The sequence below is a fragment of the Aythya ferina genome, assembly GCF_964211825.1.
Source record: "Aythya ferina genome assembly, chromosome: 8".
NCBI lineage: Eukaryota > Metazoa > Chordata > Aves > Anseriformes > Anatidae > Aythya > Aythya ferina.
The window spans coordinates 33,141,553-33,160,731 of NC_140304.1; the positions used below are offsets into that span (position 1 = coordinate 33,141,553).

At 44.0% G+C, this 19,179-nt stretch overlaps 1 long non-coding RNA gene across 2 annotated transcripts; it reads right to left on the minus strand.

The window, feature by feature from the left end:
- Positions 1–13,565: 13,565 nt before the first annotated feature.
- On the minus strand, positions 13,566–17,874 carry LOC311440312. 2 transcript variants are annotated; one of them, XR_014695329.1, is made up of 2 exons: positions 17,765–17,874; positions 13,566–14,736 (listed from the first exon to the last, which is right to left on the minus strand). It is a non-coding gene; the product is annotated as an uncharacterized lncRNA (long non-coding RNA). The 2 variants fall into 2 exon arrangements; XR_014695330.1 differs by lacking the exon at positions 17,765–17,874 and adding an exon at positions 17,535–17,660.
- Between the last annotated feature and the right edge of the window lie 1,305 nt (positions 17,875–19,179).

The following is a 19,179-nucleotide window of genomic DNA, read 5'->3' on the forward strand; positions in this document are numbered from 1 at the left end:
TGCGTGGAGCTCTGCTGCCCCTGCCCACCCAGCCGGGGATGTGCCTGGAGGGAGGGGGATCTGTGCCCCCAGGGGCTGCCCCTGCACTGCCCCGGCCAGCTCCTGCAAGGCCAGCCTGCAGCCATGAGCTTCTTTTTTTTATTTGTGTGTTTGGCGTAGCTCTCAATATCAAAAGGCTATGGGAAACTATCCGTGACATTTAATTAATATGTTCCATCTGCTTTTTAGTACCATTTTAATTACAAATGGTTAATTTAGTCATGGGGTAAGCTGATCATATGAAGAGAAGCTGGCCAGAGCTCTGTATTTCCTAAAAGCAATGCTGCTGTCATTTTCTGTGGTAATTTTTCTCTCTGAGATCTGTCCTATGCTCGATGTAACGGTGTGTCATAAGACACTTGGAGAGAGGCTATGACAAACGGAAACCTGACAAGGCAGTGAAGCCACAGTGGGCAGACCTCGGTGATATCCAAGCAGCATTTCTGCAAATCTTGTTTGAAGCTGAGGGCCACCGTGCCCATGATGCTGAGCTCACTCAAGCTCACCAGTGCACATGTCAGTGGCAACACATAGCTTAAGCAAAGCTTAAATTCCAAAGCCATTTTCAACTTAAACATCCTTCTCTTTAGTTTCCTTTCCTCTCCCTCTGAAATATTTCCTTTTGATATTTTAATTTCTCTTGGGCAGACATTAAGGAAAAAAGTTGGGTTGAAACAGATGGTTGTCAGCAAACCAATGCCTGCAGAGCACAATTGAGAATTAGTGTACAAAAACCTAAAACTTGGCACCATCCAAGTCCTCTTGATATAATTGTCAAAAGAAATCTGGCTTGGATTTTTTTTTTAATAATATTTTCAATATTTAAATGAGTGAAACTTTAAACAAACAAAACACACTTTCTTCGAGTGTGTGCAAGATGCAACAAAAATCTCCAGAGGTAATTCCTGCGAGGCATCAGAGGAGAAGGAGCTGGCCCAGCAGGAGAACATCACAGGGGACCGCAGCCACTTCTCGAGGAGCCAGCAGTGCCCTGCGCCCAGGGTGGATGGTGCCTGGAGCATGCCACGCGCCTCTTTTAATCCCAAAATGGTCACTGGCAGGCTGCTATTAGATTTTTTTTTTTGCTCTCTTTTACATAGAGAATGTGATTCCTTTGGCACAAATTTCCTGTGTGGGCCTACTAGATGTTTTTATTGAGAAGGCAAAAAAAAATCTGTGAATTGTTGCTTGCTCTAGAGAGGGGAGTGCTGGGTTTTTCCACGGTGGAAGCATGTCCCTGGTTGAACATTTTGCTCTTTTGATCTTCAGCCATTAGCACTTTCTTTATGGATGAGGAGGTGTTTTCCCATGGTTCCAGCATGAATTTATTCCAGGTTGTGCAAATAATTGCAGCTGAAAAGCACGAGCACAGTCAAAAAAAAAAAAAAAAAAAAAAAAAAAAAAAATCAAACAGCTTTTCTTCTTGTTTCACTTTTGAATTTAAATACAACATTTTATTAAAAAAAAAATAAATCCAAACTACGTGCTCTCCAGGCAGCCAACCCAGCACGTAGCCCTGACAAGAGCTGGCAGTGTCTCCATTGCCTTGGGCTGTCCCTGCTGGGTCCATGTCTGTGTACATGTCCATGTCCGTACCCTTGTCTGTGCTGGTGCTGCTCCATGGGCAGTGCGTGGCCAGGCAGGGTGTCCCCATGAGGCTGCCACCACCACAGGCATGCCCACGAGAAACTTCTCAACTTTTCTGGTCTCAGTCTGGAAATGGTCAATTACAATTTGTTCTGTGGCTATTCTCCAGTAAGCAAATGCCACGTGGCTGCCTGAAATGGGTACTGCTGTACAAAGAGGGGATCCCCCTCGGCCGCCTGGGCAGACAAGGGCCAGAAGTGAGGGTGGATGAGAGGATGGAGGAATAAAAGGCCAGCCGCCTCCTGATCCTGCAGGCAGGATTCTGCATGCAAGGGCTGTGTGGCTCTGCAGAGCTGGGGTGATGTCCTGCGCCACTTTCTGTGTGTTTTGCTGTTTCAAAATGAGCCATCTCCTCTCAGCTGTGAGAAGCAGGCATTGCTCAGTCCGGATGTGCTGGCATCCAAGTGCCTCAATTCACAACATCATTTTGTGCAGTTCCAGATTCTCTGGGACAACAATGACTGTTACTCCCATTCCTCTAAATGGAAACAACATGTGCATGTGCAGACAGGGATGTTTTTCTCCAAAGACTATTTTCCTGGATAGTGTAAGAAGGAATGAGTTTGAGGTCAGGAAACTGTACAGGACTGCAGTGATGGTTAAAAAGCACACTTCATTGCCATGTTTTCCTGCGGCATGCAGGGGTGGCGGGGGCAGTGTGAACACGTGCCCGGGATGATGTGCTGTGCACTTTCTCTCAAACATCCTCTCTCCACATCAGAACGTGACAAATTCAAATGTCAAATGCAGTAGATGGGGACTAATTCTCTCCTCACTCACTCTGCTGTGAAGCAGGCACAACTTCATTAAAGCACATGTCAGAAGCTGGTGTGAAAGAGCACGGGGTCTGCAGCGTGCAGGTGTGCAGAGCTGTTCGGGGCATGGAACAAGCCCACAGCTCCCCTTCCCCGGGACTCGGCACAGCGCCGCGCACTGTCCCTCTGCGGGGATGCTGAGTGGCCAGCAACGAGCTGCGCTGACAAAGGACATAGATGGCTCCTTGAACAATGCACAGAATTTATCTTTGATGCCTCCATTAACATTACGGTCAGGTAAATAACTCAAAACGCACCACCTAATTGTTATCCATGTCATTTTGCTTGACAGCTTTCCTAATTTGATGCTCACGAGAAAACTAACACCCTGTATTGTCCCCTTCGCCTAATTAGCAGACAAAAGGCCATTCATCATGCTTTGACGGGTGGTGTGTGTGGAGGTCGAGGTAATCCATCACTCTCCCTGCTCCTCAGTGGGGACTTCCACTGCTGCAGTGGCTTGGCAGGCACAGGGCAGTGGTGTGGTGCCAGGGGCAGGGGGCTTCTGGTGCCCTGCACTGCTGGAGACCTGCTGAGGCTGGCACAGGGATGTGGGCATGGTTCGGGGCTCCTTGGCCAGCCCCCCTCGTTCATGGATGTCCCCACACCACATGGCCAGTACCCATTGCTTTTTAGTTTTTCTTTTCACCCTTGCATAAAGTATACTGCTAGTTTCAGTATATTTTCCCAGACTGCATTGTCTGACGATTGTCTATATAACCATGAAATGAAACCTAACCTTCAGGGTAGTATTTACTATTTCCATTAGTAATGACCATCAATCCATAGGCTTGCGGTTGAGTACTTTTAATCATCAGAGGAAATATAACTTTTTGTTGCAACAGACAGCAACTCATGAAAATAAAAACTCAGCTGTAGCCACTGGAGGAGCAAAACCAGGCCCTCTGTCCAGAGCCAAGGCTAACCAGCCTCTGCCAGCGTGCTCCCTCAGAGAGCTGTGTTGTGGCTACATGCACAGCGAAATGCTGTGCTAACTGCAAAAGACAGTGAAAAATTAATCATATTAGACGAATCTGTTATTTTTAATAAGGGAATAAAAAACATATACTTGTTCATTAAATTCATACCCAGAAGCAACCATTAGGATAATCTGATGTGATCTCCTGCACTTCATCTGCTAATTTCTTCACAGCACGTGGCCGTGCCTTCCCACCCGTGTGCCGCCCCCACACAGTTGCCCTCCAGTCGGAGGGCCCCACGCGCACAGCACCAGGCTCCAGCTGGGCTCTTTGGGCTCACTGTTTGCTTTGGGCCATGAGCATCGTCTCGCTCCCGCTCTGTCCCCACACCGATGCTGCCCCTGCCCACACCTCGAGGCCGTGGGTGCTGGTGGGCAGCTGCCGAGAGCCCCTTAGCTCCGCGCCCCGTGCCCCAGGCCTCACCCCTCCGGCGGTGCTGTCTGAGGAGGGGACACCCCTGTGGCAGCTGGCTGGACACACGCTGGAGTGAGCCCTGCTCCTGGTTACATTTTTAGATTACCCAACTGTTTTTCACCCATTTAATTTCTGCAGCATTACTGCATATTGCATAATATTCCAAATGCCTGGGGCAGCAAATCAAATTATTTGAGGAAACCTGTTTTGTGACAGTTACCTTTAATCAGGAAAGTTATCATCTCTCATGGCAATTGTCTTTAAGACATGTTTCATGAAGTCACTTTGCTTGGCATTAACTACACTCCAGGACTGAAGAATTCCTTAGTGATCACATCTCACGTCAAGTTTTCTGTTACATTTTCTGGGCCTGGCAACTGGTCATTGGTCATAAGAATTTTTATGCTTATCTTTTTTAGGCATACATACTAAAATTATTTCTCCTTCTTAGGAACCCACCTATTTTTCTGGGGTTTGTTTGAAATTCTTATTTTGCATCTCAGAGTATTCAAGTTAATTTAATTCTCCTATGTACAAGCCATCCAATCATGCCAGTGCAATGGATTTTAAGCAATATCATCCCTAAATAGGGATTTCTTTTGTCACTGAGATGTGTACATAATTTCTTCCCTGTGTTTTTAACTTTACCAATCTTCAACATCTTTAGCTCTCTCTCAGTCTTCTCCACTCCCTAGCTACCCATTCACAGTCACTGCTGTCAGTACCTACACTGCTATTTTTGTTGCCTACCAGGGCAGCATTTGAAGCCCTCTCCACCTCATTTCTTGTGGCTGCGAGGCATGCGGTGCTGAGTGCCACCCCTGTCCTGCATCTTGCTGCTGTGCCCTTTTCCTAAACCTTTCCTGGGTTCAGTAAGAGAGAAGCTGCGTTTTTGTTCAGTGTGATTGCTAAAGCTTTCTTGTTACTTTCCAAGAGTACAGCATTGTCACCTGTGCAACTGAAGACCTTTTCCTTCTGACATGTCTAGAAGCCTCACTTCCCCATGTTCAGCTGCCCCTCGCTCAACCCTCCCGTCACACCTCTTCCCAAAAGGGAACGTGACGTGACGGCACTGCAATACACCTTGTGCTCAACACATCTTGATAGAAAGGTGATTAAGTATATCTGAAGATAATATCTCAGAAAACAAACAAACAACTCAGAAGAAAGAAAAAAATGTTCTCTAGAAAACAGCATGAATTTTTCATTAAAAGCTGCACTCAGGCTGCCTGTTGAGCACTACAAAGTTATTCAGGCTGGAAAATGTCCAGTTGCTGCCTGTAAATCTCTCTGTCTCCTTTGACATCTTAAAGTTAAAATCCTCTTTGTTTCCTCCCAGCAGTTTTTCCTCAGCATCACCTCTGCAGGCACACTCTGAGCCCAACATCCAGGAGCTGCCCGGATGCCCTGGGCAGAGCAGAGCAGAGCACATCTCACATGCACCAGGTCAGCCTGGCAGACGAGCAGCATGCCACCTGGGGAAGTAATTTCTGTTCTCCAGGATTCAGCTCCCTTTTTGAGGATCCATATGTGAAACCAGAGCTGCTTCACATTGTTAATATGCCCCTGGGGCTGCTCTTCCTCTTAGAATCACTGCACCATCCTCAGTGCGGACAGAGCTGCATGAAAAGCTTTAAAAACCTGGCCCAGACTCACCACTTTCGAACTCGACACCTCAGCCAGTGCTCTCAGATCATGTGCACTTAAAAGCTTTTGTACATCTTTGCATGTGATTACCTCATGCTATCAACACCTTCCTCTTTTTTTTTTTTTTTTTTTTTTTTTTAAATCTGTAAAGCAGATTTCCAGTAGCACCAAAAGCCTGTTGGTCTTGTTCTGGCTCCCAGCTCTGCTGGGGCTGAAAGGAAAACTGCCCTGTCCTGGCATGCCCAGGAGTCCACAGTCTGCCAGCTACTGCCTGCACTGCAAGCGCAACTATGCTTCATGTTCTGCCTACACATAATCAGGAAATTCAGAAATTCCCATGGCTGTTTTGACTAGATTTCCTATGTATCAGCTGATACGCAGGGAAGCATTTTCCTACTTACTATACACGTGCTCTGTGACTAAACTGTGCTCACAGCAGATTGAAATATTAGCAACAGTATCATGCAAATGCCCTTTATCTTTTGCTGTGCATTCAGAATTTCTTAAATTATTCATTAAAGTCTATAAAGAAAAAGTGACTTTATGTCGAAAATATACGAAGGGGGCAGTTTCAGAGAGAGCTGATGAGACAGGTGTCTAAATGAACTTCTCCTGATTCCTTTTGGCCTAGAGATAGTGAACGAGTTCAGCTGTGAATCTCAAAGCCACACGCAGAGGGTGCAGGCTGAGATGGATCAAAAGCCAGCGCAAATCTTGTCACAAGCCCCTGTGAAGTGAGACCAATGAGTTTTACACAGCTCTACTTAAGAGCTTTTATGTGTGTAAAATCTCAACCATAACATGGCACTGATGTCTTTTTCTTCTTCATTTCATTTTCATGGTTCTCTTTGAAAAATATACATTGAATTTCAAGTAAAAGCATACATGAGCAAAGGTAAACTACCGAGCAGGAGGGCAGAGATCAAACCCACAAGTAGTGTGCTGGTGTTTGACTTGCGCCAGCGAAGGACCTGAAGAAGAAGCAGCCTGCATGGTCCCTGCCTGCCCCAGTGCCCACTGCCAGCGCGTGCGGCAAGGCTCAGCAGGCAGCTGTCTGCCCCGCGGCCAGGCTTGAGCACAGCATCCTTGGAAACACCACAGATAAAAGAAACATGGAGAAAATTAACATTCCCCCGTGCCTCGATGTTAATCCTGGAGTACAGAAGCTTCAGATGAAAGATCCTCCTCCAGATGTAAGGCACAAAGCTATGGCAGCTCCACAGCTGCTGAAGAGAAGCTGAAGCTGACGTAAGTAGCCCCCTTTGAGGAGCAACTATCTCAGCTTTTTTGTTTGTTTATTTGTTTGTTTTGTTTTGTTGTTGTTTTGTTTTGTTTCAGTTTAATCTATTTCTTTTTCTACACAGAACACCTGAAAACAATGACAATAGCCTCCTGATGGCTAAGAAGCTCTACTGGAGGAGCACTCAGCTTTGGCAGCAGCGAGAATCACACCACGCTGCTGGTCCCAGCACTGAAGGTCACTGTAGTCCACTGCCGCCCAGCTACCCTTTTATTATCCATCATTCACATTTTAGCTCTGGATGGTGAAAAGGCAGCTGAAGTGGTATTTTAATTGAGAAGATCTTGATTAGCCACTGCACCAGTAATGAATGTGAATTTCTGTGTTGCCAAAATGTTGTATCTGACAGTGTAGACTATATGGCTCTGTATTATGCCATCAGCTGGTTTATTCAAGGTTTTAATGTCACTATTAATTTAATCCAACCTAATAGATTAATTCCCCCCAATAGCTTTTGGTTATGATGTTTGTTACATGCAAGATGCTCTGTTTAACTTCCACTGAAACAAAGATAAAACAGCAATGAAGCTGCCGTTACCAAACACGTGGCTGTATCACACCTAACACCCATCAGCCATGGGGAGCAGGGGAAGGACCCCACTCAGAGCAAAAGGACAGACCCTGCAGGCCTTGGGGCCCACGGCAGCACCAGAGGCTATCAGACACTTTGGCCAAAAGCCACGTAAGTGCTGCTCAGAGCAAGGCTTCAGGCTTGTCCTCTTCCAGTTATACCTCCCCCTTCAAAAACTAGTGACAGATTGCTAGTTTGGGGTTTTTCTCCTCTAAATGTAGTGTTATAACTGAAAGAAAACAGGAAGATAAAGGCAAAAGCAGGTTATTAGGAGCTTTCATGAAGGTTTTGCAAAGGGAGAAGGCACCACATGTAAAACGCATTCCCTACTGTCTGTATTCCTCTCCTCCTGGGTGTGCTCCTGCCAGGGCCCCTGTCAGGTCCTGCTGATGCTGATCTTCATCCTGCCCCAGGCCAGGAGCACCCCACCTCAGCCACCTTACCCCCACCTCAGCCACAGAACCTGTGTTGAACTTCATCATGGCTCTGCGGGCACACCGCAAATAAACACTCGGGTATGTTTGTGCCATATGGATTAACCAGTGGTGTTTGGGTTTGGCGTTAAAGTCAAATGACATACTCTACATTCCCTCAGCAACTGAGAAGCAGGCAGAGAAACTCCTTGTAAATTTAACAAGTTTAAATGTGTTGACGTACATCAAATCCAAATCTGGGGTAGGTTTAAGTGACACATGTCATCTGACGGGAGGGTTCCTGTGTTTGCCAGTGTGAACACAAAAAGGCTCAGTCTGTCTGGGGAGAAACAAAAATAAGATCTGCTACAACAAAATTTGCTTGCAGATAATTAATCACATTTGTAAATAAGTAAGGCCATATTTGCATCCCTTTTGTTTCTTCTTCTTGTGATCTACAGGTCAACTCTTGCTGTGAAAATATTAACAGCAAGCAGATTTCCAAATCACAGGCCCAAGAATTCACTGGAGATACATTTCCAGTTCTCAGACAGACGTGTTTATCCTAGAAGGGCTCACAAGCCCATGCAGTGAGGTTCCCGTTGAGCAAAGCGGGGGACAGAGATTCACCCATGAAGGTCAAGCTGCAGAGCCAGAGCCATAAATAACTGCAGCAAGCTGCTTTCTGCTCCAAAGAAGGAGCTAAACTCTTTGAATAAATAACTGTGAGCTCAGTGAAACCTCCATATCTACCTAAAGGGTAGCCTGTTTTTTTCCAGCCAGGACATTATATTTTCCTAGTGATGCTTACCTGGCTTACTGTACCCAGAGCACCATAGCTACAACTATTGCCAAAGAACTAGTCAGCAAACGCTGATCTGCAAGAAACGCATGCACCACCAGCAGTGTCTCGGGAGTAATGTGTCTGGGATCCTGAGCACCCATTCAGTGTCAGCAGCTTGAGACTGATGCTGTAGCTTAAGTGTGTCTGGATCTAGTCACGAAATGCGTGCAGGCATGTGAGCAATCCCGAGCAAAACTGAATGCTTAAAGCAAATTCTGAATCAGAGAGACATGGGTTTATGCATCTTCTCTTTAAAGTTTCTTTACATCGAGGATATAACCTCTTCTTCAGCTATAGAGCCTGAACTCAAAAGCCAAGATATATTTTCCAACAGTATTCTTCTATACAGCTTTTTGTAAAAAATGTTAAGTCTCTCCAAGACTCCTAAATATGCTGCCATTATTATAAAGAGGAAAGAATTGCAGAAAAGGTAAGAATGATTAGATCCAGTCATCTCATGCATGGCAGTGGCTTTTTTTTTTCTCTCGCTTACAAAATATCCAGTCAACACTGGGCTTCAAATGCTCAGGAAAGCCTGGGTGCAGTCACACAAATACACCCAGTTAACCTTGTTCCCAGCACATCTAATTGAGTTTCAAGAGGGAGCAGTAAACTGCCTCTGTGCACAAATGAGGGACAAAGAGAAATAAACATCAAGAGAAGCTGTAGGGATCAAGCATCAGTTATTTGATCGTGCTATACAGAATATCACAGTCTGTTTATTGCCCATATTAATGTAGATAATTGCATGTATGGATATATGCAAATTTTTACATGCATAGTTTTTAACATTCATAACACTGCAACATTTTTTATAAACCTGTTGAGAGTACACTGAAGTTTCATTCTCTCCTTAATTGTTTGGAAACAGATTTGATACTTATTACACATTTTTCTGCACTTCTAATTGCGTAGAAGGCAATCTGCAGCAATGGGTTTTGCATATATTTCACTGCATTTTCTGACATGAATGTTTATGCAATTGATTAATGACATGAATTTTCTTATGTGCGATGCTTTTATGAGCATTTGCACATGGCTGCCTAATTCTCTCATTTGTAAAGCTGCTGCAAGCAGCAGACAGGAGCTGCTGAGACAGGCGGCTGTGGGAGCCTGTTGAGTAGGAGAGCTGGTCCCAGGAAGTTCTCCAGAGCAAGACCCTCACCCAGCCTCAGAGAAACAAGGTCCTGCAGCAGACTTGGAGACACTGAAGCCATCCAAGCCACTGCATACAGATTTCAGGGTATTTTAGGGCTGTGATAGACAAGCCACTGGCGTGCCTCTCTGACCCACCACATTTTGCTCCATAGAGCCTTAGGGTCCAGGATTGCCTCCAGCAGATGTGGGATGAGTGTCTCCTCACTTTGCTTCAGAGGCTCGTTCCATTGTCAAAGCTGCATCAAACATAATAGATGTGGATGCATTTTTTGGCAGACCATGGGTAGCCAGCCACGGGGTCATGCCAGGCCCTGCTGAGCTGGTTTTCCAGTTTGCTGTGGTAGCAGAAAGCACTTAAAAATGCTAGTATTTGGGTGTATTCAAACTGAAAGCAAACAGGAAATTTGAAAACAACCTAAATTTGACCTTGGAGTTCCAGAGATTCGCATTAAAATCCATGCCTCTGCCCTTCCTACCCTGCTGGCCCTAGCTGCCCAGGCTGCTCAAAGCCCGTAACTATAATTTAGCATGGCAGCAGATTTCTCAGCTCAGTTTTGTGTAGCTCGTCTTGTGGAAATATACTGGTGCTGAATTCAGTTCACAAGCCAAACTCTGCAATGATCACTCCTAGGTTTCATTCGGATCACCACTCATCTGACGTAAAGAATTCTAATGTATCTTAACCTAGTGTTCCATGTTAAACTCATTTGATCTCATCAAATTTTGAGTCTAAGAATGACCGGGAAGTTTAAAGTTATTGGAAATTTTCCTTCCTATGCTTCATGACTATCGGTCAGTAAGTGAGAAAGATGTTAAGGCATCCTGATTCATGCTGAGATTTAATTCCCCTCTTGCACTTTCCACAGGAAAGAAGTCTCGCACAGACATGAAAGGTCAACATAAGTCATAACCTACAGAAACTTAACTCCAGTTTCTAGAAAAACAGTGAAATAAACAAGTGAACCAACTGTAAGTTCTCACAAGGAAACAACGGAAAAATGAAAAGTCAACATCGATTTGTCAGGAGCATCTCATATGAATTCAATCTAACTGTTTTCTGAGGCATGGTGGTGGGCCTGGTGCTGAGGAATAGCTTTGCTTTTAGTGAGGCTTTCTTGCTCTTTCACAGGGCATTCTCAAAACAGAGCAAGGCAAACACCATCCAGATTAAACCTTTACACAGGAGATGGGAAAGATTTTAGAAACCCATCTTGGAGAGCAATGGTTGTTATCCAAACAGAAGAATGGGCAAGGTAGAGCTTTACAATGGTGCGTCCTACATCACTCAATGTTTTCATCTAAAATGCGTGCTGGAGCCTACTGAGGAATTGCCCAAGCTATGTGGGAACTGCCAAGCTGGTATGTTAGAAGCTCTTAATAGAGCTCAGGTCACCCACTCAAATTCCAGAAATTGCTGAAAATACCTTTCACTAAGAACAAATTTTAACATGAAACTGTCTGGGAATGAACAAAGCATTACAGCCTGAAAGGCACCTGCTTACCATATGCACTTGGAGTACTCTATCCATTTTTGGGTACTGCACATCAAATGATGACATCTAGGAGAGGAAGAACGTCTATTAAGATTGAACAGGGATGTTTAGCCAAAGGAGGAGAAGGAGAATATTGAATTACATACACAGATTCTACAACAAAGGTGGAATACTCTGTTCAAACCACTTGAGACTGGAAAACAGCTCTATCAAATTTAGATGTAATCCTCATCCTACGTATTAGGGAGAAAAACATAATGATGCTCTGCACCATAGAAATACTTATTTGGGGAGTCTTTAAATCTGCGAGATAAGTGTATGCATAGGCAGGAAGACAGACTTTGAGGTTTTGCACTCACGTGGGGTCAGACTTTGGTGATCCCAGAAGAAGCCAGTTTCCACAGCAATCTGCACTCAGGTGAGTCTGGAGGCCAGCAACTGCTGGGCCAGCAAGATCTTGTTTGAGGTCAGGCAAGCTGCTAACGTAGTCTCAAGTGCTTTGTATATTGAAGAACCCTCTGCAGCTCAGTCACTGCAATCATCACACTGCGGTGCAGAGCAAAGCGTGCACTGGGGGCAGTGTCTGTGCTGCTCAGCCCAGTGACCGGCTGCCGGGGCGGCTCGTACCTGGCCAGGGGCCACATCCAGACCCCGGCATCTGGCATGGGCAGGGAGCAGTGTGGTGGCAATGCTCTGTGCAGGGTCCTGGCCGAGGATGGGAATGCTCCAGGCCGCGTGTGGGAGGACAAGAGTGGAAGTGAAAAAGCTGCCTCAGGCAGTGCCCTGAGAGTATCTCATCAATATGCACATCCTGTTATAAATCTCTTCTAACGGCAGGAGTTGTTAAGCATGAAATTGTGTATGGTTTTGGAGAGGGCAGAGAGCATTGAGAATAAAAAGAGGGAAGGTGGTGCTGGTGGAAGCGATCCAGAATTACCCATGTAGATGATATAAGGAAGTTAGGGGAAAATATTGGGCACACTGGCACACAGCAGGCAGAGAAACTGATTGCAAAATTATCCATGTGCCTCCGCACTTCATTCCCATTCCTTCAATGAATATGCTGTGCAACAGTTCACATCTAGATGAGGCACAGATATTTAATGAAACCTATAAACAGTCCTCAGGATGTTTGTTTTAAGTAATGAATAAATCATGAACAGAAGCTTAGCTTCTAGTCTCTTCACCCACTGTAAATTTATTTGAAAGTTACCATTAATATTCGGGTAACACCAGGAAACTTGTTCCTACTGTCCTGGAAAACAGGAAATGCACTGAGAACTTGGTGCTTTTGCTTGACAGGTTACATGAGAAGATGTATTTCTGAAAAGCATCTCACCCCACTACAGGTGGTGTTTTTATGGGAAACGTTAACCTCTGTGGAGGTGCCCAGAGCTGATGAATCTTTACTGGAACGCATGGAATGAGTACCTGCAAGCAGGGGGAAAGAGGTCTCTTCTATCAAATTAAAGGGATTGGATTTAACTCTTTAAATTGATTGTATGCTTTAAAGGTTTTTGTTCCAGTAAGGGCATTGATCAGTAGGATATTTGCATACTCTTCCTTCGTTGTATGGGGCATTTATGCCACCAACAGCTATTTTAATTTTGATTAAGTAAAACAGGGGGAAAGGTTAAAAGTCAACATTTGAGCCATGAACACTTTTCTTACACTGTTAGAAATATATATATATATATATATATTTTTTTTTTTTTTTCCCCTAGAATGTAATTACATCTGTTTAATGCACGCTTTGTTTTTCAATAGATTCAACTAGCAATAGATATTGGCTTCACTAAAACATACTGTTACCTTTAATGGTTTGTCAGATTTTCAGCATCAACTTGAGAAAGGAAATAATGGAACAGTTTCAGTCTGATTTTCAGATCCTTTTAAGTATTTCTCACTTAGAAGAGCTCTAATAAGAATGCCATTTTTTATTACCAGAACTGTGCTGTACATGTGGCTTAAATCACAGTCCTGTGTTTGGAAGTGGGGGAGAAGGCTTCCTAATGTCACAGAGAGAAATTAGAGTCAATTTTAGACATTTCTGATGGCTTTCTTTTTTCTTGAATTCCAGTAACTAAAGATGGCGTCCCATTCCTAATTACTTTTTGCACTGTGCTAAGGTACAGCATCTATCCAAGGCTATAACACAAGAGGCTTACACAAAGCACTTTGGGGTGGTGCAGAGGCAGTGACTGGCAGGGACTGAGGCAGCTGTGGTCCATCTCCCAGCTGAACATGCTGCAGGAACATTGCAGGTCTCCCTCTAAGATTTTAATTTTAAAAACTTTTGGGGAGACACAGCTTTTTTTTTTTTTTTTTTTTTTTTTTTAAATTCTTAGAGAAAAAGAAAAGGAAAAAAAAAAAAAGAAAAAAGTCAAAGCTTTTTTTTTTTTTTTTTTTTTTTTTTTTCCCTATCAGTGGATTTGTTAGAGCTGGAATTTCTTTTTTAGGGCAAGATCCATGAAGAAAAAGTGTGAGATTAAAGTCAGACATCGAGTGCTTGGAATCAAAACTGTGTAAGGGCATTTACCCTTTCTCGCAGGTTTTAGATGTGCATGCAGGGAGAACTACAAGTGCTTTTACTCTGCTGTAACAGGCAATGAAAAAAGTGCAATCCAAGGCTCTGAACAGCAATGTGACGTGGTATCTCTGCACCCTGTGAGTCGGCAGCATGACTGCCACTGAAGACCAAAGAGAGCAGATCTTCCCATGCCCAGAGATCAAGCAGAAGCAGCTCACAAAAGGATTCTGGGCACGTGTAGTGTTGCTTACAGTCATAATAGTACTGGTGGTAAAATTTGATGTGGTAGTTGGGATCTCTTCTGCATGGAAATAGGATCTTATCTTCAGAAGAAGGGTTGCTGGGATGAGTCCTCAGGAGCACCTCAGGGATGAAACCACTGCAGCTTCTCACACAGTCACTGTGCTCTGGAGAAACCATTCAGAAAATCCTGATGCTGGGAATGGTTTCTTTGTTGTCTCCACAAGTTCCACCTAAATATGAGAAGGCACTTCTTTACAGTGAGAGTGACAGAGCACTGGAACAGGATGCCCAGAGAAGCCTCCATCTCTGGAGATATTCAAACCCCGCCTGGATGCCATCCTGTGCAAGGTGCTCTAGGTGATCCTGTTCGGCAGGGGTTGGACTAGATGATCTTCAGAGGTCCCTTCCCACCTCGGCCATTCTGTGAAGCTCTCCAGCAGAAAGTATTCTGCATTGGCAAGGAAGAACAAGACCAGCAGAACCATTTTCCTTTACAATGACTTTACACAGGATTTCTCAGGAGGGATCTGGGAACCTTGGCACTTGGTGACTGGCACAGGCACCTCCAGGGACATTTTGCTTTGTCGCCTTCCCTCTTTCCTCACAGCATCCTCTGCACGGCCCTGCAGTCCCAGAGAATACCTTCAAAACAGATTCAAGTTATACTCCAAAGGATGATTTACCTTAAAATGAACTTCTATATTTGCCCATCTCCAAAAAAAATATCTTTCTTCACTTGTTAGACAATTCAAGAAAACAGCCTACTCCAGCACTTAGATTTCAAGTTAAACTTGGGAGAACTCAGTTTTGTTAGAGATTTCTTGACTTGCTGCTGTTTACATTTTTGTGAAACCAAGATAACGCCCCAAGTTTGCAACAAGCTTGTGATAAACATATAAGAACAGAGTGCTGTTGTATGGCTGAACTTCAAAGCAGAAGCTGAACTTCAAACCAATTCATATGGAAATGTCCATACAATAGGCAAGTTTGGATACTACAAATGCTTGTGCACTCCAGAAGCCCAGCTCTGGGCAGACTGCCTTTGACCAGACGGTGTGCACAGCCCCGGTGATCCAGCCAGAGCCTGCGTCCCTCGGGATGGGCAGCTTCAGCTGCTTTAAAGAATGTGTTGGTCACAGAGAAAAGCCCTGCAAATCTTTCCACTGGGCTCACCATTCTAAATAGATGTTTCCTCTCTTCTTGACGATTGTCTCCAAAAAATTTCCTACTTGTTTTAATTGGAAAGCTTGTTGCAACCTGGACAGATCCACGAAGAGGTCTGGGACAGCTACAGAGGGCACACTGAGAACGGGGTTGTGGATATACATGTACAATGGTGGATGTACCACAGGAGAAACCCTTAGGGAGAGTCAGCGTGGGCAGTCTTGTCCCACCACACAGAAACACACACAGAGCCTGCACACACAGTATTGAGCAGTGGCAGTCAGAGAAAGCACCGCGCATGGGCAGCCCTTTTCCCCAGGTGTTGCCCAGGGTAAGGACATTTCTCCTGGCTCCTGCGCCAGGAGACACTAAGGGCTTGAAGGCATTATTGTGTCTGTTGCCAGCTTTCTCTGCCTACAAAGAAATACAATGAAGATTAACTATGCTAATAATTTGACAAGCTTATAGGGGTTTAGCAGCCTTAGGGGACTTCCCCTGCTCTCGGGCAAAGCTACCCTGGAGGGTATGAGCACAAGTTTGTAGGCTACTTCCCCGGTCTATCTTCAAGAGCTTTTAAAGGCAACAATAAAATAATCCAACAAATTTGAAACGTGGTTCAGTAATTGATCATTTTAAAACAATAGACTGCAAAGGACAAGTTTTCTCCTGGTACATTTTTTAAATTCCATTTGCTATTATAAATAATAGACCTCCTGCAATCTGTGAACACATGAAATTACAGACATACTTCTTAAAAGCTGAATACTTCATAATAGAAAATGCTTTAATGTCTATAAAGTCAAATTTTTATCATTCTTCATATGTTTTTTGTTTTGAACATGAATAGTTCGTAAGTGCATATTAAGAAAACAAGGTATTTCACAGTATATTGTCACCTCCTCATCAATAACTGAGTTACTGAGCATGATTTTTTTTTTTGTCATGTAACTATGGTGATATGCAAGGTTTACTTAGGATGGTCATAGTCTTCTTTATCTGTGTTGGAGTCCTGGTTAATAATAAATCTTTTTACTAATATAAATAATAATAATAATAAAAAAGTTGATAAACACTGTATAAAAAGCTAAAGCTGACTAACAAATAGTTGCAGCACCTAACATTTTCCTTTATGCGTATGCATTTGTCTTTATATAGTATTTACGCGCAGCACACTGCAGCCAATATCAAACTTTGGAATAAAAAAAATAACATATGAGTACAGAGTAGAACAAGGCAAGAGTGGATTTGCAAAGCCATCTCTTGAACATGCATGTTTGACATTGTGTTTAAGCCACATAATTTAAAGGAAGGTTTTACATTAAACATTAAGAAGTGTTTCCTGCTGCTCTCCTGTATAACACAGTTTAGCTTTTTACAAGAACACAAATCTCAGATAAGTGTTCTCTAACACATGCATCTCACAGCCCTGTGTGACTCACGTCTCATGCAGCCTTTGTGGATTATACAGGCTGAATTGCTAAAAAGGAGCTACCCCTCTGATGATACTGATCATCGTCATAAAGGATGAATACCCCAACTAGCTGCGTCATCTGTGAGATTACCCAAAACACGTCACTTCTACTCACTTTATGTGGAAATGTGAAACATCAACACATTCCCATAAAATGATTTCCCAAATATAGGTGTGATTCAGTTTATATTTATTATCAGATGGATCAGGGTAAAGAAGTTATTTCAACAGGCTGAGCTACCTTATTGAACATGTCTATCATGGTCAAGAGCATACTCCAAGGACCTTGGCACCCATCCGTCTGTAACTGATTCTCACAGGCAGAAAGACAGAGCTCCCGGTTGCTCAGACACCCAGGTGGTTAAACAGAGACAGTTAATGAGCAATCAGCAAAATAAAAAGCAATAATGAAACTGCTTCAAGGGCTTTGTAATGCAATGACTACTAACATGTAATATCTATTTACTGAATACAGATACATGGTGCCTATAAGATGAATATCTCCGCTGATACCACATTTAGCTTTTTATTGTTGTTGTTTTCTCCTCTAAAATTCAACATCCCAGCTCTCCCTGCTGCCTAACACCTGTTTGAGGACTCAGCAGACTTTGTGCAGATGAAGGCACTCGTACTGTTTCAGAACACTGCTCATCCAGGTGCATACAGAAATAGCAACCTACGTATATATTAAAACAGCATTTTAGTCAAGCAAAAAGGTCAAGCTAGTGACTAGCACTAAGTAAGTTTTGGTGCTATTTCCCCTCCCCCATTTACTATGTATCAGACAGGTTCTTTTAAATCTTACCAGTTTTTCTTTCTCTATAGTGCACTGCACCATCAAAAGCTCTTGACCAGCCCTTACTACCCCAGTAGCATCCACCACTGAGTTGGTGGCAACTGCTAACCTCCAGCTGGGGCTGTCCTGCCTCTGGGCCACCACATCAGGGGAAGAGAACTGCTGCAGAAGACACCTGCAGACCCCGTCCGCTGAGGCTCCCTTGGCTGGAGGTAGCACAGACATAGGGGTTAACTCACCCCAGCTGGACCAGATTCACTCTGGAATTCACTGCTGGAAATGAGGCAGCTGGGATCCCTTCAGAGCAAGGTCAGTGGTGGGCAAAGCCCCCCTCTGCAGTGCCCCAGGGCATGGGAGCTCCAGTAGTACCTCTGGGGCACATTTTTATAGTCCTGGGGCTGCTGTAGATGGGAAGACAGCAGCACACGGTGGAGCAGGGGCTTTGCTGGCTAAAATGCAGCCAAAATGAGTGCAGGGTCAGATGAGGTGGCCAGGACTGTGGCTGCTCCAGGGAGTGAAACAATTGGCTTCCTTGAGGCTCTGTAGGGACTCACAAACAGGGAAGAAAAGAAAAGCACATAATCACAGAAATAATTGCTGAGGAATATCAGAAGGGCTTTGTTGTAGAGTGTTCTCTGAATCTCATAATAAAAGGAAATAAAAAGAACAGTAATTGGCCACTTGGGATGAGGTTAATGGTAAATACTCTTTTATATATATATATACATGTCTGTACTTCAAGTAGATCACTTATCATAGTGTTTCTTCAATATAAGGACATTTCCCCACACCTCTGCACTTTTCTGCTTAATTTGCCAGTGACTTCTTAAATTATAGCATCTAAATAAACCCAAAAAGAGCATTTTGCTGGTCTGAATTAAAAATGAATCTTCCTAGGTGGAGAATTGTTAGCATTTTTAACTGCTGTCTCTGGAACTTGGCCTTCTGGGGTTTGGGATAGGGGGCACATTTGTCTTGGGTTTGTGTTTTATTTTTGGACTCAGAAACACAGAAACACATGCTTGGGAGTGAAAAGGACTCACAATACCTGTCTTTGAAGACTTATTCACTCTTTTACTAAAAGGGAATTGGGAGAATTTAAGGGAACAAAATTTCTGGTGTTCTTTACCCTGTAGGATACATGCACCTGTATTGCACCTGTACTGTGTGACAGAAAGCAAGCCGAGACCAGAAGGAGCAGCAGCGCCAGCAGCAGGGCTTGGCCTGCCTGGTGCGCCCCTGAGCACTGAGCTGTGTTGGCTTCGGGCATGTGTTGTCCCTGACAGCCACAACCACGGTGCTCGGGGACCTGTCCTGCTCTTGCTCTTGCTGCCGAAATCACAGGCAGTGTTGTCTGAATGGAGAGAAGCCTGTTCTGATCTTACAGGCAACTGATCGATATGCTTCTCCGTGAATGGTTCAAGTTCTGATGGATATTTTAAAATATATTATTGTGTACATTTAAATGCTTTCCTGAGTTTTAATTAATTTTTTAAGCTAGCAAAGAGAATGAACTGTTTCAGGCGCACCAAAACAGCACAGCTTACTTTGCAGCTGCTGCTGCTTTTGAAATGGTGAGAAGATGATGCAGGAAAACAAGCCATAACCCAAATTGCTATTGGCCACACTTGGAATTTCACTGTTGAGTACAGCA